Source organism: Rhinopithecus roxellana, chromosome 12 (assembly GCF_007565055.1).
Source record: "Rhinopithecus roxellana isolate Shanxi Qingling chromosome 12, ASM756505v1, whole genome shotgun sequence".
NCBI classification, from domain to species: Eukaryota; Metazoa; Chordata; class Mammalia; order Primates; family Cercopithecidae; genus Rhinopithecus; species Rhinopithecus roxellana.
Window position 1 is genome coordinate 18,022,810 of NC_044560.1, and position 6,000 is coordinate 18,028,809.

Here is a 6,000-nt window from a genome sequence, read left to right on the forward strand (position 1 = left end):
GCACTTTGGGAGGCTGAGGCGGGCAGATCACCTGAGGTCGGGAGTTTAAGACCAGCCTGACTAACATGGAGAAACCCCATCTCTACTAAAAATACAAAATTAGCTGGACGTGGTGGCTTATGCCTGTAATCCCAGCTACTCGGGAGCCTGAGGCAGAAGAATCGCTTGAACCCGGGAGGCGGAGGTTGCGGTGAGCTGAGATCGCACCATTGCACTCCAGCCTGGGCAACAAGAGCTAAATTCCATCTCAAAAATAAATACATAAATAAAACGAGTAAAGATTAGCTGGGCATGGTGGCTCACATGCTTGTAGACTCAGCTACTTTGGAGGCTCCCTTGAGCCCAAGAGTTCAAGGCTGCAGTGAGTAAGATCACACCACTGCACTCCAGCCCTGGTGACAGAGTGAGACCTCAACTATTGAAAAAAAAAAAAAAAAAAATGGTCGGGTGTGGTGGCTCATGCCTATAATCCTAGTACTTTGGGAAGCCGAGGTGAGCGGATTACCTGAGTTTAAGGAGTTTACCAGGAGTTTAAGACCAACCTGACCAACATGGTGAAACCCTGTCTCTACTAAAAATACAAAAAATTAGCTGGGTGCAGTGGCACGCACCTGTAATCCCAGCTACTCAGGAGGCTGAGGCAGGAGAAGAGCTTGAACCCTGGGAGGTGGAGGTTGTGGTGAGCCAAGATCGCGCCACTGCACTCCCAGCCTGGGCAACAGAGCCAGACTTCATCTCAAAACAAAACAAAACAAAACAAAACAAAAAGGGCTGCGCGCAGTGGCTCATGTCTGTAATCCCAGCACTTTGGGAGGCCTAGGCAGGTGGATCACCTGAGCTCAGGAGTTCAAGACCAGCCTGGCCAACATGGTGAAACCCCATCTCTACTAAAATATACAGAAATTAGCCAGGCGTGGTGGCGGGTGCCTGTAATCTCAGCTACATGGGAGGCTGAGGCAGGAGAATTGCTTGAACCCAGGAGACAGAGGTTGCAGTGAGCCGAGATTGAGCCATTGCATTCCAGCCTGGGTGACAAGAGACTCTGTCTCAAAAAAAAAAGGGGGGGGGGTCAAAGGACATGAACTAGACATTTTGCATACAAATTGTCAACAAATATATGAAAAGAAAATGCTCAGCATCACTGGTCATCAGAGAAAGGCAAGTCAAAAACACAATGACATATCATCTTACCCTAGTCAGAACGGCTATTATTAAAAAGGCAAAAAATAACAGTTGTTGGTGAGGATGTGGAAAAAAGGAATTCTTCTTCTTTTTTTTTTGAGACAGAGTCCACCCAGGCTGGAGTGCAATGGTGCAATCTTGGCTTACTGCAACCTCCGCCTCCTGGGTCCAAGTGATTTTCCTGCCTCAGCCTCCTTAGTAACTGGGGTTACCGGTGTCTGCCACCACACCCGGACAATTTTTGTATTTTTCATAGAGACGGACTTTCACCATGTTGGTCAGGCTGGTCTCAAACTCCCGACCTCAGGTGGTCCACCTGCCTCAGTCTCCCAAAGTGCTGGGATTACAGGCGTGAGCCACCACATCCAGCCGGGAAAAATGAACCCTTATACACTGTTGGGAATATAAGCTAGTACAACCACTATGGAAAACAGTAGTAGAGATTTGTCAAAAAACTAAAAATAGAACTACCATTTGATCCAGCAAGCTCACTACTGGGTATCTACCTAAAGAAAAAGAAAGCAATTTATCAAATAGATATCTGCACTCTCATGTTTATTGTAGCACTATTCACAGGAGCAAAGACATAGAATCTACCTGTGTTCATCAATGGATGGCTGGATAAAGAAAATGTGCTATATATACACAATGGAATATTAGCCATAAAAAGAATGAAATCACGTTATTTGCAGCTACATGGATGGAAGTTGAGGTGATTATCTTCAGAGAAATAAGCCAGGCACAAGGCCAGGCACAGTGGCTCACACCTGTAATCCCACCACTTTGGGAGGCTAAGGTTGGTGGATCACCTGAGGTCAGGAGTTGGAGACCAGCCTGGTCAACATGGTGAAACCCCATCTCTTCTAAAAATACAAAAATTAGCCGGGTGTGGTGGCATGCACCTGTAGTCCCAGCTACTTGGGAGGCTGAGGCAGGAGAATTGCTTGAATCTGGGAGACAGAAGTTGCAGTGAGCCGAGATGTCGCCACTGCACTCCAGCCTGGGTGACAGAGTGAGACTCCATCTCAAAAAAAGAAGAAAAAGGAGAAGTAAGCTAGGTACAAAAAGACAAATATCACGTGTTATCACTTATAGGTGGAAGCTAAAATGTTTGATTACATGAAGATAGGGAGTAGAAAGATAACAGAGGCTGGGAAGGGCTAGTGGTGGGAGAGGGGAGGATGAAGAGAACTGGGTTAAAGGGTACAAACATACAGTAAGAAGAATAAATTCAGTGTTTGATAATAGAGTCGAGTGACTATACTTAACAAAAATGTATTATACGCAGGGAATGGACACCCTAAACACCTGATTTGATCAGTACGTATTACACACATGTAACCAAAGTTCACATATGACCCATAAATTTGTACCAAAAAAAAATTTTTTTTTGAGACAAGGTCTCCTCTGTCTTCCAGGCTGGATTGCAGTGGCGCGATCTCGGCTCACTGTGCCACCTGCTTCCCAGGCTCACGTGATCCTCCCCACCTCAGCCTCCCGAGTAGCTGGAACTAAAAGCAAGTGCCACCATTCCCGGCTAATTTTTGTATTTTTTGGTAGAGACAGAGTTTCGCCATGTTGCCCAAGCTGGTTTCCAACTCCTGGGCTCAAGTGTTCCGCCTGCCTCCGCCTGCCAAAGTGGTGGGAATTACAGGTGCGAGCCACCGCGCCCGACCCAAAATTTAAAAAAGTAATTATTTATATGTTTGAGTTGAAAAGAACAACCCCTACCCCGCGCGCGCGCGCGCACACACACACACACACACACACACACACATTTGGGTGTATTTCCTTACCCAGAAGAATCTTCAAGGGGTCCACAGCTGATTCCAGAGCCTTTTAAAATGGAATACGAACTTCGTACTTAACTGCAGGATCCTAAATCTTCATCGGATGCTCCAGGTGTCCAGGACCCAAAAGTTTAAGAATTGCTGCGTTAGGGAGTGGGGGCGGCGGGGAACTGTTCACACATACGTCACAGCCACATACAAATAGGCCCCCATCTGTACACCTGTGACCCATACACCTGACCCATACAGATGCACACCTGTACACCTGTGTTCATACACGTGCACACCATCAAACAGCTTGGCTTGGGAGAAATTTAGGCAAGGCGGCCCGAGACCAGGCTCATTTCACGGACGCTGCTGCCACCTACCGGCTATATCTTGCATTAGCTCCCTCGCTTAGTTCCTGCTCCATTCCATTCTTTCCTCCATTGCTCACCCCTGGAAGCTGTGCATTGGAATTGGTTCCTGAAAGAGGGACACGAACAAGGAGGTGGATGGGGTGGGCAATTATCATTGACTAACTGTCCATTATATATCAGGCACTGCTGTCCTTTATAGTTGTTATATTTGTTTTCTCAATCCATGTGCCTTATGCAGTGCTTAGCACATGAAAAATTCTAATAGCTATTTCAATTAAATGAATTAAAAACACTTTGGGCCAGAAGCAGTGGCTCACACCTATAATCCCAGCACTTTGGGAGGCCGAGGCGGGTGGATCACGAGGTCAGGAGATCGAGACCATCCTAGCCATCATGGTGAAACCCTGTCTCTACTAAATATACAAAAATTAGCTGGGCGTGGTGGCTCAAGCCTGTAGTCCCAGCTACTCAAGAGGCTGAGGCAGGACAATCGCGTGAACCCAGGTGGCGGAGGCTGCAGTGAGCCAAGATCGCACCACTGCACTCCAGCCTGGGTGACAGAGCAAAACTCTGTCAAAAAAAAAAAAAAAAAAAAAAAGGAGATGGGCTGGGGTGTGGTGGCTCACGCCTGTAATCCCAACACTGGAAGGTTGAGGTCTGAGGATCACTTGAGTCCAGTAGCTGAGACCAGTCTGGTCAACATAGTGAGACTCCGTCTCTACAGAAAATTTAAAAGTTGGCCAGGCATGGTGGCACAGGCCTGTAGTCTCAGTTACTTAGGGGACTGGGGTGGGAGGATCACTTGATCCTGGGAGATTGCAGCTGCAGTGAACCACGATAGCACCACTGGACTCCAGCCAGAGTGAGACCCTGTCTCAAAAGCAAACAAACAAACCAAAAATGAGGAGATGGAGGCTCAGAGAGGGGAAGTGACTGGCTCAAAGTCACACAATGGCTTCTTGCGATAGTCAGGAAAGTGCTCTGAAGAGAAGGAGAAAGAAGAAGCAGTGAAGCTGGGAATTTTTACTAAGACATGCAGGAAGCCCAGCCCAGATTCGGTTTGCACACACCTCACAGACACATACAAATAGGCCCACACCTGTACACCTGTGCACCTGTGACCCAGAGGCCATGCATACACACGCTTGGATGTGTGCCCAAACATCACTCAGCCCTCCACCCTCCACAGCTTGGGGACATTCTGTCCTCTCTCACAGACTCATTCTTGGCATCTGTTAACATACACATGCACACATACATTCATATTACAGGTGCGCACATGCATGCACCTCTTTGTATCCACACCTTCCACTGGGACACATGTTCAACCCCTGTGTGAATCAGGGGATCAGGATGAGGTCAACCTGGAGGGATAATTTCACCACCCCTGAGAAGCTTCTCCTACCCTGAACTGTTGCCTTAAATTAATTCATTCAACTAATATTTTATTGTTCACAATGTGGTGAGCTCTGTACTCAGACTAAGGATAAGCAGTGAACAAAGACAAAAGTCCAGTCCTGGGCCGGACACAGCGGCTCATGCCTGTAATCCCAGCACTTTGGGAGGCCAAAGTGGACGGATCATGAGGTCAGGAAGTCGAGACCAGCCTGGCCAATACGGTGAAACCCCATCTTTACTAAAAACACAAAAATTAGCCAGGCGTGGTGGCATGTGCCTGTAGTCCCAGCTACTCGGGAGGCTGAGGTAGAAGAATTGCTTGAACCCAGGAGGCAGAGGTTGCAGTGAGCCGGGATCGTGCCACTACACTCCAGCCTGGGCAACAGAGTGAGACTCTGTCTCCCAAAAAAAAAAAAGTCCAATCCCTGTCCTCATTCCAATGTGGGGGCGCAAAATGGGCTCCTTCTTCGCTGTCCCACTCCTACAGGCTTTTGGGACCTCTTTGAGTTTCTCATCACCATTCCAACTCTGCTGAGTGGATGAGCAGGGGGAGGTGGGTCGTGGTGGGGAGGGGTGGTTCTGTCCCAACTCTTTAGTATTGAGGTTGAGCAAAGAGAACCTCAAACCAGGAGTCGGTTGGACCTGGGTCTGAATCCAGCCTTAGCCACTCCCTTGTTCTGTGACCTTGGTCCAGTCTCTTACCCTTGCTGGTCCACTGTTTTCTCATTGGTTAAAGCAAAGAGCTTGAACTAGGGCAGTGTTTCCAACTCATAGTTCCTTAGAGGAGCTGGAAGAAGCCACATAGGGGGTCGGTGGGGAGGGAGAGGGGAGGCCAACCCCACCTTACCCACCCACACCCTCTGCTTCACTCAGAACAGCCTTGCTTCCCTCTGTTTCATACATTGGGCTTCTATGATTAAGAGTCTGAGGCTGGGCACAGTGGCTCATGCCTGTGAGACCAACACTTTGGGAGACTGAGGCATGAGGATCACTTAAACCCAGGAGTTCGAGACCAGTCCGAGCAACATGGTGAAACCCTGTCTCTACAAAATACAAAAAAAAAAAAAAAAAAAAAAAATTGACCAGGCATGGTGGTGCATGCCTGTAGTCCAGCTACTTGGAAGGCTGAGATGGGAGGATTGCTTGAGACCAGAGAGGTTGAGGCTACAGTGAGCCGTGATCATATCACTGCACTCCAGCCTGGGTGACAGAGTGAGACTCTGTCTCAAAAAAAAAAAAAAAAGAAAAGAAAAAAAAAAAGAGTTTGATAA